The following is a 25,276-nucleotide window of genomic DNA, read 5'->3' on the forward strand; positions in this document are numbered from 1 at the left end:
CTTGGGCTTCAGACCAGTTGTTTTACATTAAGAAGGTTTGTGGCCTGCACTGTGGTGGCAGGACAGGTAGCTTGCATCCTTCTAAGTTGGGAACTGCTGATTGAGGGCTCAGTGTCTGTTATTCTATAAGTGTATTAGTTCTGGTTTAAGCACTTGGGCTTCAGGCCAGTTATTTTACATTAAGAGGGTTTGTGGTCTGCACTCTTGTGGGAGGAGAGGCTGGACTCTGCCCTTCTGAGCTGGGAGATTCTGTTTAAAGGCTTATACTGCATGCATATCTGAACTGCTTCTTACTGAAATTGGTACACCTTGTTTGGCTTAGCATAGACTAGATTCAGGCCTGCTGAATCTAGCTTTGTTTGTATAACTTGAGCACTAATCCAGGCATTCTTTAAATTATTCAATGGTATTTATTACTGCTTGGTAGTAACTTGATTAAAGTGTAGCTATCATTCTAAGTCTTTTGGATTAAGCACTTGGGCTTCAGACCAGTTGTTTTACATTAGGAAGTTTTGTGGCATGCACTGTGGTGGCAGGGCAGGTAGCTTACATCCTTCTAAGTTGGGAACTGCTGATTGAGAGCTCAGTGTCTGTTATTCTATAAGTGTATTAGTTCTGGTTTAAGCACTTGGGCTTCAGGCCAGTTATTTTACATTAAGAGGGTTTGTGGTCTGCACTCTTGTGGGAGGAGAGGCTGGACTCTGCCCTTCTGAGCTGGGAGATTCTGTTTAAAGGCTTATACTGCATGCATATCTGAACTGCTTCTTACTGAAATTGGTACACCTTGTTTGGCTTAGCATAGACTAGATTCAGGCCTGCTGAATCTAGCTTTGTTTGTATAACTTGAGCACTAATCCAGGCATTCTTTAAATTATTCAATGGTATTTATTACTGCTTGGTAGTAACTTGATTAAAGTGTAGCTATCATTCTAAGTCTTTTGGATTAAGCACTTGGGCTTCACACCAGTTGTTTTACATTAGGAAGTTTTGTGGCATGCACTGTGGTGGCAGGGCAGGTAGCTTACATCCTTCTAAGTTGGGAACTGCTGATTGAGAGCTCAGTGTCTGTTATTCTAAAAGTGTATTAGTTCTGGTTTAAGAACTTGGGCTTCAGGCCAGTTATTTTACATTAAGAAGGATCGTGGTCTGCACTCTTGTAGGAGGAGAGGCTGGACTCTGCCCTTCTGAGCTGGGAATTTCTGGTTAAAGGTTTATAGTGCCTGCATATTTGAACTGTTTCTTACTGAAATTGGTACACCTTGTTTGCTGTAGCATAGACTAGATCAAGGCCTGCTGAATCTAGCTTTGTTTGTATGCTTGTTGTTTGTTTCCTTGTTATTTCCCTGGAACACTAATTCCACCTAAAACATGGCTTTTCAGCACTTCTGTGGATCCCTAGTGATATCTGCATTGCTTACTGTACTTATTTACTTGTTTCACTTGAAAGAAAGTTACTGTTTGTCGTTTTTGCATTTAAGTTACCTGTAACACATTGCACTTCAGTTACCTGGCACTTGCTCACTAAAGCAATTATATAAGTCAACACTAAAAAATTAAAAGCACTACACCCTCACAAACTCCCCTTGAGTACCTTGTTCGCCATTGGCCCTTGTTTTCAATTATAAAGGAATTCCCAATACTATTCTAGCATGTCCAAAGGTCAGTTGTTAATCTCCTCTCTGGTCCAGCTGGTGAATCTGGGAATCTTGAGGCAATGTTACAACTGCCTCATGTACACAGACAACCCTCTCCTCCTCCCAACAAATTTCAACACATGTCAGAGATGCAACCATATAGCCAAACTGGAGGCTAAGCTCTCTCAACTCAGTACTGGCATAACCAGTTAGGAGGAGAAGGAAACCACACTCACTACAATTCCAGTCTCACATAGACCTACCACGACAGCAAACCAAACACATAATCACACAAAAACATACTCGGATGCTCTAAATAAAGATCTGCCTAAGCAGCAGAGACCTCCAAAGCAGACACCCAAGCAACCGCTACCACAGAACAAAACACGTCCAACACATATCTCACAAAGCCAGTGTGCCGAACAGTCACAGCCCTTAAGGCTAAACAACGCACCTGATACACTTGTAATAGGTGACTCTATCATCAGGCACACTGACGTCCCGCTCACCAGGCTGAACAAGGAGAAGGTCACGGTGAGCAGCCTGTCGGGCGCTAGGATCCGCCACATAACACAAGCACTCAGGTCACTCCAAGGCAAGTACAAATATGACTCAGTCATTGTCCATGCTGGTGTGAATGACCTGAGATGTACCTCCCTGGACTGCATGAAAAGAGACATAGAGGAGCTCTCTGAGCATGTAGCCCAGGCCGGTATGACCCTGACCTTGAGTAGCATCTTACCCTCACCAAGAATGATGCCACAATATGAAGACAAGATGATCAATTTCAACAATTGGCTTAAGTATTGGTGTCATTCAAATGGGATCCAATGCCTGTCACCCTGGGATGATTTGCTCGACAAGCCATGATGCTTCACTAGGGACGGCTTGCACCTGTCACCCCTGGGCTTTTGGATATTGGCAAAGGCTCTTGCAACCCCCATAGTGCCTTTTTTAGGCAAGGCTCAAAAGACAAACCTACCTCCATAGGTATCACAAGGGATAAGAAACTAAGAGTAATGCTACTCAACGTCAGAAGTCTAAACCTCAAGATGCATGCACTCGAAACTCTCCTTAGCATGGAGAACATCGATATCTGTGCAGTAACAGAAACCTGGTTCAGGGCTCCCGAGAGCACTCCAGCACTACCAGGTTATACCTCATACCATGCTTTTTGGCCCCAAAACTTGGAATGAACCACAAAAGTAGGGGGAGTATCAATATTCATCAAAGATACCCACACCTCCAGGTTGGTGGCACAGCACGAAGCATCAGAGACTATCCATGTGCAACTAACAGTGGGTAAAACTGCCTTCCAGTTTATAGCCTGCTACAGACCACCCTCCCAAACCCAGGAACCCCACTTGGCCTTCCTGAGAACACTGGAAAATATGAAGGTCTCTCCAAACACCATTATATTGGGCGACTTCAACTACCCAAACATAGACTGGGAGCATTACTCTAGCTCCAACACCTTAGCCCAAAGGTTCCTAGAATTCATAAACTCAAATGCTATGGAACAACTTGTTACCACTCCCACAAGAGGGGAAAACATACTGGACCTGATCATCACCAACATGGGGACTCTATGCTCCAGACCAGAAGTGTATCCCTCACTGGTAAGATCAGACCATAAACTAATCTCACTGGATATTCACATCCCGACTCCACCCCCTGCTCAGAAAACCACAGTGAAAAACTTCTCTAAAGCAAATTTCACACTCCTCAAAACTTAGGTGGAATCCTTCAAAGCCCCCGGGCCTGTGGAAAATATGGCCCAGACCGCAGAATCCTTTATAAATGCATTCCATGAACACCTTCAGGAATGCATGGATCATGCAATCCCAAATAAAACCAAGACCCAATCCTCCAAAGGCAGACATCCTGTCTGGTGGACCCCAGCCATAAACAAACTATACAATAGAAGGAGGAAGCTACTACATGATAGAGCAAAATACCAAAAAGGGAAGGCATCTCTGATCAGTATTAGCAAAAAACTACAGGCACTCATAAAATCGTCTAAGGCCAGCTTCGAGAAAAAAATTGCACAGGACACTAAGGATAATCACAAGGCTTTCTTTAGTTATGTTAAGAACCTGGGTGGGAATTCCCAGATATGCTCAGAATTAGTCCAAAATGACAAAAAAAACACCAAACCCACAGACATTGCCAACATCCTAGCTGACAAGTTCAGCGCAAACTTCTCCACCCCTCTCCACCAAAAGGGCAAATATCTATCCCAGCAGAGTGCTGCCCCCCTGACATCTCAGTTGCTCAGGTAAGAGCCACCCTCTCCAAAGCAAAAAACACAGCATCAATGGGACCAGACGGTGTCCCTGGCTGCGTCCTACATGAACTCCAAGAAGAGCTAAACCCAAACATAAAACTACTGTTCAATCTCAGCCTTACTACAGGATATATACCCAAAGAGTGGCATACAGCAACAGTGGTCCCTCTCCACAAAGGTGGTGCCTCAACGGACCCTGGAAGCTATCGCCCCATAAGCCTGACTAGCTTGGTCTGCAAAGCTATGGAAAGGATCATCATGGACCTCATAAATAAAGATATTGGGGACCTACAGACACTGGATCCTACCCAGTTCGGCTTCGTTAAGGGCAGATCCTGCCTCTTAAACCTGGTTGACTTCTTTGAAACAGTTATCAAGGCCATTGACGAAGGGAAAGTGGTCCACACAGCCTACATGGACCTCGCAAAAGCCTTCGATACAGTACCCCACTCGGGCATTATAGATAGGCTCACCAGCTTAAATATAAACCCCTATGTTACTAGATGGGTTGCAAACTGGCTCAAGGACAGAACCCACATGGTTAGAATTGCTGGAGCCATGTCAGACTCCAAACCAGTTACAAGTGGCGTCCCACAAGGCTCAGTCCTGGGACCTCTCTTGTTCGGTATATATTTCTCAGAGGTACAGGCCAACATGGAAGGACAGTGGCTGACCATGTTCGCAGATGACTGCAAACCGGACGCCATAATCGACTCTCCAACCGACACAAGCATCCTCCAAAAGGGCCTCATAGAAACAGACAACTGGTGCCAGAGCCATGGCCTCAAGCTAAATGCCAAAAAGTGTATAGTCATCCCCTTTGGCAAAAACAAAGTGCCCACAAATTACCACATAGGTGGTAATCCATTAAGTACAGAATAAGTAAATAGGGACCTGGGGACCCAAGTTGATAGCAATCTCTCATTTGACAACCACATGGCCAAAGTGGTTAGAAAAACATTTTATATAGCCCACCCAATCATGAAGGGATTCACATCTAGATTAGGGGAGGTCATCGTGCCTCTTTACTCATCCCTCATCAGGCCCATAATCGAGTACAATGTCCCTTTTGGGATGTACCTTACCAAACACCTGCAGCAACTGGAAAGACCCCAAAAGTAACTCACCAAGAGGATCAAAGGGCTCAAACAGATGCCATATGCTGCCCGGTTAAAGAAACTCCAGCTTTACTCAGTGGCATACCACCTGCTCAGAGGTGATCTGTGCCTGACGTATAAAGCCATGTCCAACCCCGAATTAAGGGACATGCTGCACCTCAAAAAATCCAAATCCCATCGAGCTACGCGCTCGAGAGACTTGAACCTCAGCACTGAAATAAATAGGACATGCTGGAGGGACAGATTCATAACCCAGAGGCTCCCTTCACTCTGGAATAAAATCCCAGTCCAGGTTAGGCAGAGTCCCTCATTGACTCTCTTCAAGAGGAATCTTGATGAGTGGATGGGAGATCGTAGGTTTACCCCGGGTATCTCTTCTGTGTCACTGTTAGACAGAGGCACAGTATACAAACCTTGAAAAAGGGCATAGCAAAATTAATTTAAAATGGGTGGCAAAAGCCAAACATACTCTGGCTAGGCTTATAAATGCCCTACTGCTATCCTACTGTCCTATGCTATGCTACCCTATGTTGCTGCAGGTGTCTGGTAAGGTACATCCCAAAAGGGGCATTGTACTCAATTATGGGCCTGATGAGGGATGAGTAAAGAGGCACGATGACCTCCCCTGATCTAGATGTGAATCCCTTCATGATTAGGTGGGCTATATAAAATGTTTTTCTAACCACTTTGGCCACATGGTTGTCAAATGAGAGATTGCTATCAACTTGGGTCCCCAGGTTCCTAATTACTTCTTCTGTACTTAATGGATTACCACCTATGTGGTAATTTGTGGGCACTTTGTTTTTGCCAAAGGGGATGACTATACACTTTTTGGCATTTAGCTTGAGGCCATGGCTCTGGCACCAGTTGTCTGTTTCTATGAGGCCCTTTTGGAGGAGGCTTGTGTCGGCTGGAGAGTCGATTATGGCGCCCAATTTGCAGTCATCTGCGAACTTGGTCAGCCACAGTACTTCTGTGTTGGTCTGTACCTCCGAGAAATATATACCGAACAAGAGAGGTCCCAGGACTGAGCCTTGTGGGACACCACTTGTAACTGGTTTGGAGTCTGACATGGCTCCAGCAATTCTAACCATGTGGGTTCTGTCCTTGAGCCAGTTTGCAATCCATCTAGTGACATAGGGGTTTATATTTAAGCTGGTGAGCTTATCTATAATGCCAGAGTGGGGTATTGTATCGAAGGCTTTTGTGAGGTCCAGGTAGGCTGTGTGGACCACCTTTCCCTCATCAATGGCCTTGGTGACTGTTTCAAAGAAATCAACCAGGTTTAAGAGGCAGGATCTGCCCTTAACAAAGCCGAGCTGGGTAGGATCCAGTGTCTGTAGGTCCCCAATATCTTTATTTATGAGGTCCATGGTGATCCTTTCCATAGCTTTGCAGACCAAGTTAGTCAGGCTTATGGGGCGATAGTTTCCAGGATCCGTTGAGGCACCACCTTTATGGAGAGGGACCACTGTGGCTGTACACCACTCTTTGGGCACATATCCTGTAGTAAGGCTGAGATTGAACAGTAGTTTTATGTTTGGGTTTAGCTCTTCTTGGAGTTCATGTTGGATGCAGCCCGGGACACCGTCTGGTCCCATTGATGCTGTGTTTTTTGCTTTGGAGAGGGCGACTCTTACCTGAGCATCTGAGATGTCAGGGGGGCAGCACTCTGCTGGGATAGATTTTTGCCTTTTTGGTGGGGGGGGGGGGGGAGAAGTTTGCGCTGAACCTGTCAGCTAGGATGTTGGCAATGTCTGTGGGTTCAGTGTATTTTTTGTCATTTTGGACTAATTCTGAGCATATCTGGGAATTACCACCCAGGTTCCTAACATAACTAAAGAATGCCTTGTGATTATCCTTAGTGTCCTGTGCAATTTTTCTCTCGAAGCTGGCCTTAGACAATTTTATGAGTGCCCGTAGTTTTTTGCTAATACTGATCAGTGATGCCTTCCCTTTTGGGATTTTGCTCTATCATTTAGTAGCTTCTTCCTTCTATTGTATAGTTTGTTTATGGCTGGGGTCCACCAGACAGGACGTCTGCCTTTGGAGGATTGGGTCTTGGTTTTATTTGGGATCGCATGATCCATGCATTCCTGAAGGTGTTCATAGAATGCGTTTATAAAGGATTCTGCGGTCTGGGCCATTTTCCACAGGCCCGGGGGCTTTGAAGGATTCCACCTTGGTTTTGAGGAGTGTGAAATTTGCTTTAGAGAAGTTTTTCACTCTTGTTTTCTGGGCAGGGGGTGGGGTCGGGATGTGAATATCCAGTGAGATTAGTTTATGGTCTGATCTTACCAGTGAGGGATACACTTCTGGTCTGGAGCATAGAGTCCCCATGTTGGTGATGATCAGGTCCAGTATGTTTTCCCCTCTTGTGGGAGTGGTAACAAGTTGTTCCATAGCATTTGAGTTTATAAATTCTAGGAATCTTTGGGCTAGGGTGTTGGAGCTAGTGTAATGCTCCCAGTCTATGTTTGGGTAGTTGAAGTCGCCCAATATAATGGTGTTTGGAGAGACCTTCATATTTTCCAGTGTTCTCAGGAAGGCTGAGTGGGGTTCCTGGGTTTGGGAGGGTGGTCTGTAGCAGGCTATAAACTGGAAGGCAGTTTTGCCCACTGTTAGTTGCACATGGATAGTCTCTGATGCTTCGTGCTTTGCCACCAACCTGGAGGTGTGGGTATCTTTGACGAATATCGATACTCCCCCTCCTTTTGTGGTTTGATCCAAGTTTTGGGGCTGAAAAGCATGGTATGAGGTATAACCTGGTAGTGCTGGGCTGCTCTCGGGAGTCCTGAACCAGGTTTCTGTTACTGCACAGATATCGATGTTCTCCATGCTAAGGAGAGTTTTGAGTGCATCTTGAGGTTTAGACTTCTGGCATTGAGTAGCATTACTCTTAGTTTTTTATCCCTTGTGATACCTATGGAGGTGGGTTTGTCTTTTGAGCCTTGCCTAAAAATGGCACTATGGGGTAGCAAGAGCCTTTGCCAATATCCGAAGCCCAGGGGTGTCAGGTGCAAGCCCCTAGCGAGCATCGTGGCTTGTCGAGCATATCATCCCAAGCTGACAGGCATTGGATCCCCTTTGAATGACACCAGTACTTAAGCCAATTGTTGAAATTGATCATCTTGTCTTCATATTGTGGCATCATTCTTGGTGAGGATAAGATGCTACTCAAGGTCAGGGTCATACCGGCCTGGGCTACATGCTCAGAGAGCTCCTTTATGTCTCTTTTCATGTAGTCCAGGGAGGTACGTCTCAGGTCATTCACACCAGCATGGACAATGACTGAGTCATATTTGTACTTGCCTTGGAGTGACCTGAGTGCTTGTGTTATATGGCGGATCCTAGCGCCCGACAGGCTGCTCACCATGACCCTCTCCTTATTCAGCCTGGTGAGCGGGACGTCAGTGTGCCTAGGTAGTGACTTGCTGAAACTCATACAATTAGACAATGGAGACTGAGGGAATCAAACAGTAGACTACTAAACCTCAAGAAACCACTTATTAATAGCTCCTTACTCCTCTGTGCCAACTGCCAGACAATTACGAATAATTGCAAACTGTATCAACATAGACAGCAGAAAGGCCCAAGGTTATCAGTACGCTGTTTAGGACATTGCTACACCTAACTGGACTACATACTATTTATTCCAAACTGGTTTGATAAACACAGTTGACTAATATTCGCATATTCTATAACATTCTATAAAACATTTCAGCATTTGGGTAGGTGTGTATATGTGAGTGATTGCAGGTTACAGCTAGTGTAAGGGATTGGGAATGGTAGAAATTTAGTACTGTGCATGTGGTGAAGTCCACCTGTCCATCCTTACTAATGTGTGCTAACCATAACCTCACCCCTGGCCTTAACTCCAAATGTACACCTTATCTTAGTAAAAACCCTTTCCATATTACTACCGCTATTCAGACAAAGCATGTCTGAAGTTAACGGTTGGATTTTTGTTAACTACTCACAAAAGAAAACTGTTTTTATTTGGTGATCAGTTGTTGATTTTAACTGTTTTTTTTTTCTTATTGGGGTTAGTATATTTTCAAGAGTACCAGCATCAATCACATGTTTTCACGTTTGTGCTTTTGCATACCCCAACACAGAAATTATTTCAATAATAGTACATATATTAACATTCTCCAAGTAGAAATAAAGATCTTAATCACCAGTTTTGAGACTTCAGTAGCACTGCAACAAATTTTCAGACACACTGCCACTTCACTCCAAGTACACGCTTACTTACCTTAAATTTATTTCACTTTACATCCCTCCAAACTTTGTGAACACAATGAAATGTCTTTATAACTATTTAAATAAGTGAAGTTGACTGACTTTTGATACATAAAAACAATAAGCTGACTTGTAATCAACCTACCTGTCGACTACTATCACCCCTCCTCATTGCATTATTGCAAGCAAACAGTTATCTACTCCACTAGGACAGAAAAACAAACACAAGCTAAATGCAAATGTTATTTATACAAAATACTACATCTAATCATGCTTTTTTTTCTTTCCTTTTTCTCTTAAGTTTACTCACCAGCTACCACATCTCACTTAATAAATCATTCTAGAATTATCCTTAAGATGCCATATAAACAGTCTGACAACAGCTAATAGAAAAATAATAAACCCTCAGATATTACACTTTAACACACAGACTTGCTAAATCTACGATATGTATGAGCAAACACATATTTTAAATAATAAGTTTAATGTTACTGGCTGCCAGAAAAGCAATTACTTGGAAATGGAAATCAAAATGTAAATGAACTGCAATTAAAGTACTGAATATCGTAAAGGAAATGAAACAATATGAGGTAGAATTCTTAGAAGAAGGAAATAGAAAATTACATAGAAATACATGGAATTTCTGAGAAAAATACATGCAGAATAATGTTCAGAAGGAGAAGTGAGGTTTAAGAAAAGGAAGGAATTGAACACATTATGTAATATAAGAGTGAATGGTAACTGTTAAAATAGAAAAAGTGTATATTGCATGACAAAATGTTGCTATGTTTTTTCTTTTATGTTAATAATGTATGTGTACCCTTGTCACTATTTTTATTGTGAATTAATAAAGATGTTTAAAAAAGAAAGAATCTTTGTCTGTTCTTAACTGGGAATCCTTAAAACTTGGCCTTTAGATGTTGCAATAACTTGATTTAACAGAATCTTCCTCTCCATGTTAAACTCCCTAGAACTTCAATGCAGGAAAAGAATCAAATCAAATCCTGCAACATGGCTTACACATGATATAAAAAGCTAACCCATAACAAAGGTAAACCAAGAACAAGTGGCATTTAGATAGGCAGACAGATAGATAAATAAGTAAATAAATAAACTGAAACAGCACTTACGAAACCTAATTAAGAATACCAGCCTAAATGTTAAGGAGAACTACTTTTTTTGACTGCAGGAAAATTGCTATAAAACTACAAAACAATTTCAATTAATAGTAAACTTATACAACCTCATTAAAAATCACAACACTGCCTTTCACAAATGAAGCAAAGTATAGCTTAGCTTGCAGATTTAACTCTTAATACATAATTGTTGCTAATACTCTCAATAAATTCAATGCACCCAACTCATCAGTAAGGGACAGACACTGGCGCTTTTGTCTTCTCACTTACCACAACCACTGTCACCATGTTAAAAAAAATAAAATAAATAAAAAAAAAAAAAAAAATATATATATATATATATATATATATATATATATATATATATATATATATATATATATATATATATATATATATCTTTATTCAAAAACTTAAACACACCACTCTTGGTAACTGCAGAAGCCATTATATACTCTGTGTCCATACTTATAAATCAATTACTCCAAAATGGTATAGTCGCCAGACACTAGAAACATTCCTATGCAATTTTTTTGCAGAAAGCTGGCAAATTGCTTGAACTAACTGTTCATCAGCTCCCTTATCAGCTACCTAACAGAACAAAGCATGGATTTAGGCTAGGCCATAGCACGGAAACATCATTACTAACTTTAGTGAAGTATATTTACTACGAACAAAATCAAAGAGTAATGGTTACATACTTATTTTAGACCTGCCCAAAGCATTTGCTGCAGCTCACATCCCCAAATATTACTTACACTCAAGAAACTAGGCCTCAGAAACAATACACTCAGCTGGTATGAAAGTTACTTTAGCCACAGAACAAGAGTGTGTACACTGGGCTGATCAGCTGTCAACATCACAACAAGAAACATTAGGCATGTCACAAAGTTCAATTTTAGGATCTTCACTCTTTAATATATTCTTAAATAAAATGTGTACTGTCTCTCACCCAGCCAATTTAATATAACATGCAGAAATCTCAACACTAATTTGTGCTGCCTCTTCAGTCAAACAACTCCAAGATAACCTCTAGCATTCCTTTGCAGAAAAATGAAAACTGTCTGGAACAAAGTCAAATATTCCTAAATCTAAATAAAACTAAATTGGCGGTATTTTCATCTCCAACCCAGCAATAACACTATTGTAACTTAACAATATTATCAATCAATAATACTAGTACTAAGTACAAAGTATAAAACAACTAGGAATAATAACAGATCATAAGCTTAAGATTTGATCAGAACATCAAACATGCAATTCAAAAAGTTAACCTTAAGCTAGGAGTTTTTTGTAAAGAGAAAGTATTTCTAAAGGAATATCATCAATGTTAACTAAGCTGCAGTCTCCTCAACTAGCTAAACTGAAGTAATCTTATAATAAAATTGCAAAGTTTGCAAGTAACCAAATTAACTGAACATATCACATTGCAGCACTTTACTTCCTTAACTATCTGGATTTGTCTAATCGAGTAGCTTTTTTCATATTAAGACTGTACACAGCATCCTCTATATCCCAGACAGGTGCCCTATAAGCAGCAACAAGTTATTAAACTGGTATACCCACCCTGCCCCAGAAAACTGATCTCAGTGAACCAACACCTAATAATCAAAAACAAAAAATTCAGAAGGTTGACTGGCTATACTCCGTATACAGTGCTAAACTGTGGAACTCTATCCTATCAGTTACCAGAACTATCGCATCTTATCTACAACTTAAAACATCTTTGAAGATGTACCCCTCGAGCAAATGGCCCTGCAGTTGTAATAACAGCATTACCAAGACCTCTTCTTATTCTATTGCTTATCTCATTTATAATTTGTAATCCAATGAAATCATACCCATTAGTATAACAGTACTGCCCTTGTACCAACCCCCATTACTAATTCCCCACCTCATTAAGTCAAATCAAAAATATCACAGAATAGTCACATGTTTTCTATAGTAATCTCCCTGTTTTGAGTTTCAAATGAATTTAGCTGCTTGTATAAAGTATGCACATGCCTTATCTGCCATCTGTAGTGTTGATATTGTTGTGGTAATGTGCAAAACTCTGTAAAATACACCTGGATGTTCTACTGGTATGACTTGAGTTGTACATGCTGTTTATACTATGTTCTATAGATGTGTCTGGGCTTAACATGCTATAAATACTATGCAGTGAAAGAAACATGATTATGACCTATTAGTTGTATGATCTTGAGTACTGTAGCATATATTTACTGTTAGCACATTCAAATGTATGTAATAAGGAGTTTTTCTCCCTGGGCCTCCACTGAAAAAGGACTTTTCCTAGTCAGGCTTTCCAGGTAAACAAAAGCAAATAAATACATAAATAATATTTTTGAGATGATGAAAATTTAGTAAAGAAACTTTATCTCAGTTATTTTATCTTATAAAGGTTTCATTAGATTTTTTGTTTTGCTTTACTTTATTTTATCTAAACAACATACTCTGAGATAGTCCATTTTCTGTTTGGAATTTCTACTTCCTTAGAAGAGAGATGAAACCGGACTCCTGTTTAAATTGGAAAGACTGCAGTTATGATCCTCAGAATTACAAGATTAAATGAGCAAAACAGCAGTTTATATATTAAGACCAAGGCTATAGTAACTTGTAATATTCCCTGTACATGTAAGTACAGTGAACTCAGAATATGAAGTATCAGAGGTGTGAGAAGTATGGTCCCACATATGAAGTGAAAGGGGTGAAGTACCCCTGCAAAAGCAATTTAATAACATTATTACAGTGTGCTTTGTGATTCACTCTAAGTCTGTGAAATTCACACTTATTTTTTTTTATAGATGCAGGATTCACACTTATGGGTCTTATAATATAGCTCTCAATCAGTCAGGGACAAATTCAGGAAATAATCAGGGACACTTAAACTATTCACACTATTAACTTGAGACAATGGCAAAATAAGAGAAAGGTGTTCACGTCACTGCCTGGGCAGAGAATCCTGACATGTGTATGGTGATCTAAAAAGCCATGCCATGGGGGCCTTCCACCATTCCCTCCAACAGATGTGCCTCTCCACCCTCAGATCCAGTGGCCTATCCCAATTGGGTGGAAGAGTATGAGGCCTGACGGAGGTGCCTTAACCGTGTATAGAAACCTTGGAGAATGCTCTCCGGGGCTGGGAACTGGTCTTTGATGGATGCCCCTAATAATGCCAGATATTGAGTGCCTTCTGGCCCTTCAAGGAAGCAGACCCACAAGACGTGACTGGCCCTGTGGAACTTGCCTCAGCCTCCAGGGGCAGATCCACTCTCATATGGAATTCTGAATCTTCTGAATTACCAATCCACAGCCTCATGGGGGCTTTGTAATTTTTTTGAGTCTGGCACCCCAAGCCAGGCAGCTCTATCTCAACCCTGTCTACTGTCTAGCCATGTCAGAATACCCCTGGCCTCAGGTTGAGGGGGCACAGCCAGACACCCCTCACCCAAGCAAGACCCTCTGCCATCTGTTTTGTGCTCCCATTTGGACTTCCATCCAGGAGAGGGGCACAGCCACATTCTGCTCACCCAGGCAGGAGCTCTCCTGGACCCATTGCCATCTGCCTCACTCTCCCTTAAGGACTTCCATCTGAGCAACCACTCTTGGCCTCCCTTTAACCCAGCCAAGAAGCCTCCTTCCCTGGCTGTGGTCCCTGATCAGTGCCCCCACAGATTCCATATCTCCTGCAGGTTCCCTAATCATTTTGGATCATTCATGTCTCAGTGCCTCTCAGGGAACCTTCCCTCTTATCCTGCCTGGCCATGTGAAACTCCCCACAGCCACCAAGGGACAGATCAATTCTCATATGGACGTCTGAATCTCCCTGACTTACTGATTCAGGGCTTTGTGGGGGACTTTGTCATTTTTTGAGACCAACACCCCTAGCCATGTGGCCCTGTCCATCTCCCTCAAGCTGCCTGTCTGTATCTGACACCCCTACGCTTGGGTCCAGGAGCATGGCCAGATGCCCCTCACCATGGGCTGCAGCTCTCCAAGCCTTGCTGCCTTCTGCCTCACTCTCCCTTCTAGGCTTCCATAGGGATGGACCCCATCCAAGCTTCCACTTCTATCCAGCACTCCTTCGCCAGCTACGTTCCCCTGTCAGGGTCACTCATGCTTCTGCATCTCTTGCAGGCTGCCTAATCATGTCAGATCATTTGTCCCCCGGGACATCTCAGGGGACCTTCCCCCTGATCTTCCTCAGCCTCATGGAACTCTGCTCAGCCACAAGTTATCAGACAGGCTCTCATCTCATCTGGAACTTCCATCACATTGGTTCTCCCCTCTGTCCTGCAACTATAGCTTTGAAGCTCACAGGGGAATGGCCCTGGGTCCTCACATCTCCATGCCCCTCACCCCTCACAGAGTGCCTCCATCTCCCTCTTCCACAGAGATAGGGTCCAACGAACATGCATTGTGTCAAACCTCCTGACTTGCAACCCCTTGTTTCTGGGATTGAGAAGTTCACAGAGTGGTTTCTCCCCCATGGTTGAAGAACAGGAAGTCAACCCATGTCCTCTGGCTGTCCCTGGGTCTGAGACACTCTGATAATTGTCTCTCCGCTTTGCTGAAGGCCTGGTGGACAGGATCTCAATACTAGTTTCCTAGGGCAGTCCTTGGCCCATTTGCATAGATGGGAGAGTCCCTTGGCTGTCCCTGGGTCTGAGATGCTCCAACAGCCCTATCTCCATTTTATCAGAGTCCTTGCAACATGGGATACCAGAACTGGTTTCCCAGGATCGCCCTCAGCCCATCTGAATAGATGGCTACGTCTCACTGGCCTGCCATGGGTCCAAGACACTCTGAGGCCCTCCTCTACCTTGAGGCATTGGCCCAATCCCTTCCTGGAGCACCAACTCACTGTCCCAGGAGCCGTAGCTCTGTCCATGATTGTGGGGGGTCACCAGCTGGGGATTATGCTTAAGCTTGGGTCCTCAATCCTTATCACCATCTGAACTAGATGCATTCAGCTATCTGGACAAAGGTACCAGAGAGGCAATGGGAGAATGACCACGGGGACCTCTGCCAGCACAGGAGGTCTCAGCGCCAACTGGACTTTCCCACCACTGTCAATTAAAGTTCTGCTGGTGATCTGAACCGGCAGTGCAGGAGGTACAGGGTAGCTTAACTGAGGATGGTTCTCCCTCCCTGTGATTAGGCAGAGCCAGTCCCTTCACTCACGACAAAAGCTTGGCTCGAGAGCTGATCTTCAACAGATCATAGCTTTTTGCTGCTCTGCTATGCATAAAACCCTGACCAAGGATCAGGCTGGCTATGAATGATTTAGCACCCAGTTCCTAATGATCGAGTGGTGCACTGCTGGAGAGATATGGCCCCTTCCATCTGCACTCTGACCCAGTGAAGAATGACTCTCCTTGCCAACCTTGTGGCTGGCTATCCATGGCCAATTGGAAATCCGAAGCCTGTGGTATCATTATATTTAGGTGAAATTCTGACTTAGAGGTGTTCATTCATAATCTCACAGATGGAAGCTTTGCACTAGTGCCACCTCAAACAAGCACATAGGTCAAATGTTTAAATGTACAATTCCTCTCATACTGAGCAGGATTACTAATGCTACAACACATCATCACTAGAGTAAAACTAACCTGCCTCACAACTATCTAAACTAGCTCATTGCTTCCCATTAGTGGGTGGCCAATCCTATGCTTGATGAATTCTGCTTCACAATGATAGGAAAAGCTGACACTGAAGGATCATAAAGTGATGTCACATTGAACACTTGGCCACACAAGGTAGTTATCCCTGTGGTAACTTTTCTGACACTTTCTGCTTAAGACCCAAGAAGCCAGTAGGATCATGAGGGCCACTTTCACAGTCTATTTTCATACTGAAAATCAAGATCAAGTGAGTTTTTGCCCTTCTGCTCCATGAGAGGTTTCTGTCCTCACTGAGCTCACCTTAGGGCACCTGCATTACTCTTTGACAGGTGTGCCTCTACAGTCAAGCTCCCCACCTGACACTGTCCCCAGAGCAGGTCGTGCCCAGATGTCTGGCTGTTTGGAGCCAAAACTGAGAACCCTGGTGAGACTCACCCCCTTCCTTACTGGGTAAGTGAAAAACGAGTAGTGGTATTTCCCCAGTGTTTGAGGCCTCCCACTTATTCTACACCTCTCATGCCTCTTCACAGTGTCAGACTACAGTCAAGCTGAACGGGGTCTTCTTTCCCTTCTGATTCTGTCAAGCCCATTCCCTTGGCTGTGGCTTCACTAGATAGTAGCTAGGGAAAGTAAGAATCATGTTCATCCATTCATTTGTGTCACTAATCAAATGATGAAGCATCTGGCTTAATTGGCTATCTTAACTGAGTCATAGTTACTCCCACCATTTACCTGCACTTCATTGAATTTCTTCACTTTGACATTCAGACAACTGGGCAGAGATCACATCCCATCAGCACCTGCCTCAAACCTTAGCAATGCTTTGTTATAATTAAACACATAGATTTCCCTGGTTTGCACCAGATCTATGTCAGCTGCTAGCTGCCAGATAATGTGAGATGCAGGTTGGGACCAGTACCCACCACAGCCTGGGTGATCCACATTAATGCTCCAGCACATGTCCACAGCCTCTGCTACTGTCCCCCAGCCACCCCTGCAGGGCACCATGAGGTGGTTAAACTTCATACAGCTATGGCACACACCCAGCTAAGCTTCACGCCTGAGCCCAATGAACCCAGACTTTAGAGACAATCCTCATCCAGAAGTTATGACTATGGCTTGATGACTTCCCTTACCTACACTGTTCTAACATACCAGAGACTGTTCACCATAGAGACTTGCTGTTGATATCGGTACAGCCTGGCATGAGGCATGCACCCTCTCACCCAAATTTTCAAGGGCCAGCAAGAGCTCACAGAAGACACACGACCCATGACACTTTCCAGGGTGCAGACTCTTCTGTCTGGGGGAACTGGGTGAAACCATTCCAGGATACCTTGCCATTTACAAAGAGAAGAGGACTCTCTCAGGTACCCCACTAGTTTCTCAGGTTTGTTTGCATCACTGCAGTAGATGCTGTGAGATGCCGCTCCACATTTGGGGATCTGAGATCAACTACCTTTCAATAAGTCAAGGGCAATGGAGGCTATCACATGTTATTTCAGAATGATGCTCTTCTATCGCTCAGAACCGACTGACCCATGTTCAGCTGCTATTCCCATGGAACCCTTCTCCAGTTCAGCCTTCAAAGCTCTCATTTGAATATTTGCTACTACCACCAAGATTTGCACCTGCAGTGCTTCCACTCAGCCTCTTCACCAAGGCTCCTGTGGCACCACAGAGGCCCTTCTACTTGTCATAGCATAGCCCCCTCAGATCCCAGCTTTGGCAATGATCAGGTATGGGCCCAATGCTCCAGTGCTATCCATTTTCAGGGCTAGCTAATTCTGCAGGTGAGTACACTCTTTAGTGTATTCTTACGTATGTGGCCACTGTCCTGCTGTCTATATTAGCCAACACCTTTTCTGGCATTTGATGAGCATCGGCATTGGGTGCCTCAGTGTTTGGTTTATCCTGCAGTGCCAGTTCTACTTACCAAAAGTGGTCCACTAGGTGTCTGCATTTCACACCTAACTCCAAGATAGTGAGTTGGGCTTCTCACCCATTTAAAGTTTGAGAATAGGTTGAGATCATTTTGTCTCCAAAGCCACTAATCATTCACTTTACCAGATAAAACGGTGTCCACTGAGTACCAGATATCCTGAGGGAAACTTCAGAGGGAACCAACTACTAGATGGCTTGATTAGTCTTTCACCCCTATACCCAGGTTGGATGACTAATTTGCATGTCAGAACCACTATGGACCTCCACCAGTGTTTCCTCTGGCTTTGCCCTTCTCAGGCAGTGTTCACCATCTTTCTCTTATCCCACCAGATATGCTCATGCTCCACCTCCTCAACAGGACAGGTGAGATGCGCTAATGGTTGGGACCCTCTCATAGGCTGGGGGGATCCTGCTTTGGATGGCATACACCATCTCTCACTTTCATAATGTCATGGGGTCTCCTGCCCACCCACAGACTTGTACACCTATTAGATTCCTTGGTCTGTGTTTTAAGATGGAATGGGTGGGTAACTGACATCACCATGGACCCAGGCACCCAAGGTGAGCCTGCCGGCCTGGTGGCGGGAATTGGTGGGTGCAGTAGCAGCTGCCTGCCATGACCCCTTGGCATGGTGAGAGCTGCTGCCATGGGCTGAAACACTCCCTGGAGCCAGGTGTAGTGCACCACCACAGTGGTTGGCATGCCAAGGGCTGGTCTCACACCCCCCCAAGAGGGAGACACCTACTTGGGCAGATGACACTGATGCTGAGTTGAATCCTCCAGGTGGAGCACACAGATTCCACCCATTTACCTCAGAATGGTATCATGCCCTCTTGAACTCTCTCTTCAAAGTGTTTTTAAACTTTTCTTTATGGTACACGTCCTCTATCGGTCTCATGCCGGTGCTTAGCCTGAGATGGAGTTTGCCACCACCTTTGGGCTACATTTATAAGCAACCTGGTTCTGAGAAGACCTGATCCTGGTGCACTGCAGACATCTACTGGCCTCACAGCATCTGCGGGCTTAACCTTGATTGCAGGGAATTAGGCCCTTTGCGTGGTGCCAGAGAGATAGACTTCCTTGTGCCACATTTCTGTACATCTGTCACCTAGGGGATTCAAGACTGGTCTCTTTGCTGTTCACTCACCATTGCTGAGGGAATGCTCATTAGTTTCTTTTCCTCCACTTAGTAATATGCTTAAATTTGGCAGGGCACCAAGTCCAATCCAAGGTTGTATTCCAAGCATGGTCACGGGGCTTATTGGAGGCACAGAGAGAGACTTTTTAATTATGATCATTATATATTAAGTGTTATTCACTACATTTTCTCCCAAGGTCATCAGTTTAATGATGGATTATGAAGGACAGATATGACATTTGAGTTGAAATCAGGGGAGTCCCTGAAAATCAGGGGTGGTTGAGAGGTATGCCTTATACTGCTAGCAGAGACCTGATGAAGTCCATCAGATGTGAAAGAATCTAGCTGGTTTCACCTCCCACTCCAGGCTAACAAGCACTTGATTACTTTTCCATAATACAATGGGCCAGATTCACGATGGCTTGCACGGAGTCTAAGAGTAGAGTAAGACTCCATGCAGCCATCATGTCCAACGGGCGATCCAGGAACAGCCTGTAGGGGTGTGTAAGAGAGCTCCTAAAATGGCTGTTACACAAACAGGGCTGGGACATGCAAATCACCTCAATTGCAGATGAGAGGCATGCAAATGAGGTAGATTTGCGATTCAGGAAACCCAAACCTGTCCGAGTAAGAGCAGTGTTATTTGCAGAAATGTACTCAGTTGACAACTGAGTACCATTCTGCAAATAGCAAAACGGAGCCATGACAGCTCCAAATAAAGGTTGCATCCAGTGCAGGAAGCATGCCAATGGCCAAATATACTGCCATTGGAAATGTTCCCTGATGCAAAATTAAAATAAAAATAATTTTTTTTGCCGATTTCCGAAGTTTAAGCATAGGACAGAGCTGTGCAAATGGGCTGTGCTCCAAAACACAGAATACTACAAATTAAAACCCATAAATGTGGATTTCATTGAAAGTGGTAATGTACAATGCAAGGGAATGGCAGGCTGAAGACAAGATGGCCACCGAGTAGAGGTTGCTAAGGGGGGAAACTCAGTCTAAGACATGTAACCAAGCATTAGTAGGCAATCCTATGTAAATGAGTGTTAGGATAGTGAATCGCTAGATTACATAGCAAATGAGCACAGTCAGTGGAGTGTAGGAGTAGGATATGTGGAGTAACAGAATAGAAGATAGGTGATGTCATGAGGGGGATATGTATGAAAGAAGTGAAGCTCATTGGAGCAGAGTGGCATGTGTCTGCTGTTATTTAGACATCATGGAAAGAGGTGTGTCAACAGTTAGGGTAGGGAAAGCCAAGAAATGGAAGGTGTATACCATGGATAACACCAAAGTTTCTTGCTGAGTGTGCATGCGCGCGTTTGCATGCCTGTAAACCCGAGTAAGTCAGAGAGCACGCGTGTAAGCGTGAGTGTGCGCGTTTAAGCCGGAGTAAGCATGTATAAGGCTGTTTAAAGAGTTGTAAGCATGTTTGCACTGGTGTGCACGCGTTTTAACCTGAATAAGCAAGTTTTAGTCCATGTAAGCATGTGTGCGCGCATCTTAGTTACTGTGCTCGTGTTTGCGCTTGTGTGCGCGGAGCTACCCCCTGAGGAAACAGAAAGGGAAAAGGAAGCACAACAAATAGTAGGAAGCTGCCAGGGAGTACTAGCAGAGTTAGCAGGTGAAAACAATCAGAATCAGGCAATTACACAAGCAGTACACTAGCCCAGCCCAGCCTAGCACTTAAAACTCTGCAAACAACAGTCCATTATGTTTCTCACAACAGACACTGCAGTAAGCTAATAGAAGTGAAAACTGAAAAAACTTTACTGAGACAAAGAAATGATGGAGAAGAGTGTACAGGCCCAGGGTAACCTACCAGGGGCTACATGAGCTGGAGATAGTGGAGCACTATAGAGTGGACAGAGACCTCCTGCAGCAAATTGTTGAGCTGTGCAGGCCATGCCTCACACACAGAACCAACAGAGGGGAACCCATTCCAGTGGAAACCAAGGTATGTGTTGGCCTAAGAATATTAACAACAGGTACCTTCCAGAGACCAACTGGTGATATAATGGGGATATCACAGGCATCAGCATCCAGGGTACTACACCAGTTCCTGGATGCCATGTCAGCACATGTCGGTGATCATGTATATTTCCCCAATTCCTGTGAGGTATTGGCCAGCAATATGCATCTCTTCCAGCAAATAGCGGAATACCCTGAGGTAGTGGGTGCAATAGACTGCACGCACATATGCATCAAAGCACCAGCCGGCGAGCGGGATAGGGTCTACTTCAACCGCAAGGGCTTCCCCTCCATCAACTGCCAGGTCATGTGTGATGCCCAGGGCATAATATTGAATGTGTGTGCAGGCTGCCCTGGAAGCTACCATGATTCCCATATCTGGCAACTGACACAGCTGTACCAGACATATGCCAATGAGGACATCCCACATGATCACCTAGTGGGGGATGCTGGCTATGCACTGGAGTCGTGGCTGATGACACCCATCAGAAATGCACACACACCTGAACAGGAATGCCATAATGAGGCACGTGCACAAACATGTAATGTAATAGAGCGTGTGTTTGGGCTGCTCAAGTCACGGTTCCGGTGCCTGGACACATCTGGTGGAGTCTTGCAGTACTCACCAACTACATGTACCCAAATTGTCATGGTATGTGCTGTGCTACATAATATGATCCTACAAAAACAGCTGCAGCAGGACCAGCATAGGCCTGGGCCAAACAGCCCCCCACAATTGCCAAGGCCATCACAGGCAGAGCATGACTCGGAGTTGGAACAACCTGAGCCTGCTCCAGTAGGCAGAAGGAGGCATGCCCAGTATGCTTTGGTCTTGGCAAAGAGGCAATGCATAGCACATACACTGGCTCAGTAGGAACTCTGGAAATGATACCCCTCTCTGACTCGCACATAAAGTAAAAGGGATGCCTAAGTTGACACTACCTGCTTCCAAACATGTGCAGGGAGTGTAGTATGTGCATCCAACATAGGTAGCCCTGCAGCACCACCTAAGACATGAATGTCATGTGTTAAGCAATATAAAGCAGTGCTAAACAAGAATTACCACCATGTAGTATATGCAAACAAAATTGCACACACCAACTAGCACAGCTGTGGTCAATATTCAGTAATATTGGGCAACGTCCAGCAATGTTGGTGAATATTGAGCAATGTCGGACAAGCCTGGTCTAAGTAGGGCATAGCTGAACAAAAGCCAACATGCTCATATTTGCTTAACAGGCCCTTAAGCAGTGTGGTCTGCTCAGTATGAAAATATAAAGCAGTCACGGGCCTCGAACCCAGGATACTGTGCACTATAGCCAAAGTACTGAACCACTAAACCATGACAGTATTGCAGTGGTCCATCTGTATGATGGAATGTTGATAAATCTATGCAAAGTATTCCATGGAAACCCTGCAGACACAGCATAATCCTTGTTGAGTTATGACACAAAGATGAGTCCTGCAGTGAGAATACCACCTGACTTCCAACACACACAGTATAACTGTTAAAAATGGTCATGTTCGCACACATCAGAAAATGTAGTGGACCTCAGATAGCAACATACTGAAGGGTCACACTGGGCATGCTCACACACTTGAATAAATGAGACAAATGTCAGGCAACAAAACATGTAATGTCAGAACTGGACATGCTCACACACTTAGGCCATGTCTGAGTACAGCAGTGGGCAACGCATATCTGGCAGTTGCATGTGTTAACCCAGGAACGTGTCACTATACAGCAATCTGCCCTGTGCACACAGTTATATGACAACAGACACATCTATAATATAGTGGAACCCTGTCATAATCAAATATGTTCTGCAGATACTGAAGTTCTTCATGGAAACTGGTAAAGCAAAGATGATAAAGACCTGCAAACAGTATCAGCAATAAACATTGTGCATCTTGAACATTAGCATAGGTTCAGAGGTCAATACTAGGCTATCTGCCCTAGGGCATGTTTAAGCCTAGCCAGAGTGTGTTTGGCATTCGCAACCCCGTCAGATTACTACACTGTGTGTGTGAATAGTAGGTCACACAAGATAGCCCATGTACATTTATACTAGTGTGCCTCTGTCTAGCAGGGACACAGAAGATATCCCAGGGGTAAATATGTAATCACCCATACAGTCGTCAAGATGCCTCCAGTAGGTGGTCAGTGGGTGGCTCTGCCTATGTGAAACTGGGATTACATTCTGAAGTGAGTGGAGCCTCTGGGATAAGAATCTGTCCCTCCACAATGTCCTATTAACATCTGTGCTGAGGTATATGTCCCTGCAGTGTGTAGCTCCAAGGGAGTTGGATATCCTGAGGTGGAGCATGTCCAGTAATTCTGGTTTGGGTATAGCTGTAAACAACAGGCACACATCATATCTGAGTAGGTGGTAAGCGACTGAGTAGAGCTGGAGTTACTGCATCTGAACTATGCAGGGCATCTGTGTGAGTCCCTAGATCTGCTTGGTGAGGACCGTCCATGGCCAGTACAGTTGCTGCAGGTGTCAGGTAAGGTACAACCCAAATGTGGCATTGTAACCAAGCATGGATGTGATGAGTATAGGGGCACAATGACCTCACTCGATCTAGATGTGAAACCATATGGGATAAGGTGGCACACATAGAAGGTGTGTCCATCCACTTTGGCAACGTGAATGTTAAAGGCGACGCTACAAACAAGTGATGTCCCCAAAACCCTAACAACTCCTACCGTATGTAATGGAGTACTACCTATGTGGTATTGTGTGGGCATGTTGTTACTCCCAAAGGGGATGACTATGCAACTAATGGCATTTAGCTGTAGGCCATGGCTCAGGCACCAATCATCCATCTCTGTGAGACCCTTGTTGAGTATGCATGTGGCAGCTGGAGAGTTGATCATGGCACCCAGTTTGCAGTCAAGTGCAAACATGTTCAGCCATATTCCCCCTGTGATAGCCTGTACGTAAGACAAATATATACTGTGCAAGAGAGATCCCCAGACAAAGCTGTGTGGGATGCCATGTGTAACTGGTGTATAGTCATACATGGCACCTGCAATCCTGACCATGTGGGTGCTATCCCTGATCTAGGTATCAATCCATTGTGTGAGATATGTGTCCAAATTGACACTGGTGAGCCTATGCATAATGGCTCAGTGGGTTATTGTGTTGAATGGTTTTGCAAGGTTCGGGTAGGCTGTGTGGATAGCCGTCCCTATGTCGATGGACCTGTTAGCCATTTAAAGAATACCTACAGGTTCAAGAGGCAAGATCTGCCCACAACAATGCTGAAATGAGTAGAAAACAGTGTCTGTAGGTTCCCGATGTCTATGTGTAGGAGTCCTATGACAATATGCTCCATAGCTTTGCAGAACAGGCTACATAGGCTTATAGGGCAATATTGTCTGTGGTCCGTTGTGGCACCAACTCTGTGGAGTGGGACCACTGTCCCAATACGCTATTCCTTGGGTACATATCCTGTGGTAACTCCGATATTGAACAGTGATGTAATGTGAGGGTTGCATTTGTCATGATGCTCATGTATGATGCAGACTGGGACACAATCTGGTCACATTGGTACTGTGATGTACGCTGTGGGGAGGGCAGCACTCACCTGTTACTGTGTGATGTCAGGGAGGTTATACTTTGTTTGGATGGATAGTTGCTCCTAAGGGGGGATGGCTGGGAGACATCTGCACTGAACCTGTTTGCCAGGATGTAGGCAATGCCAGTGGGTTCAGGGTAGGTTTAGTCAGTATGCAGTAACTCACAGCATATCAGTGAGTATCCACCCAGGTTCCTGACATAAGTGAAGAAGGCCGTGTGATAGTCCTACGTGTCAGGTGCAATTGTCTGGTAGAAGTGGCCCTTAGAAAAGTCCATGAGTGATTGTAGCTGTCTGCTAGTACAGATCACAGATGCCTTCCCAGTCTGGGATTGTGCTCTATCATTTAGTAGCATCCTCCTGATATTGTACAGCTTATTAATGGCTGGGGTCTACCAGACAGGTCCCCTGCCATTGTAGTAGTGGGTCTTGTTGTTATTTGGGATAGCACAATCCATGCAGTCCACTAGGTGTCCATAGAATGTGTATGTAAAGGATGCAGCAGTGTGAGCTGTATATGCCACTGTCTCAGGATCTCTGAAGGATACCACCTTACTTTGGTGAAGGGAGATGTTGGCTCATGAGAAGTT

General features: G+C 44.3%; 1 pseudogene; it reads right to left on the reverse strand.

The window, feature by feature from the left end:
* Positions 1-15,605: 15,605 nt before the first annotated feature.
* LOC122791884 lies at positions 15,606-19,224 on the reverse strand (annotated as a pseudogene).
* Positions 19,225-25,276: the final 6,052 nt, after the last annotated feature.

Source organism: Protopterus annectens, chromosome 17.part0 (assembly GCF_019279795.1).
Source record: "Protopterus annectens isolate FY-2018-M chromosome 17.part0, PAN1.0, whole genome shotgun sequence".
Classification (NCBI taxonomy): domain Eukaryota; kingdom Metazoa; phylum Chordata; order Ceratodontiformes; family Protopteridae; genus Protopterus; species Protopterus annectens.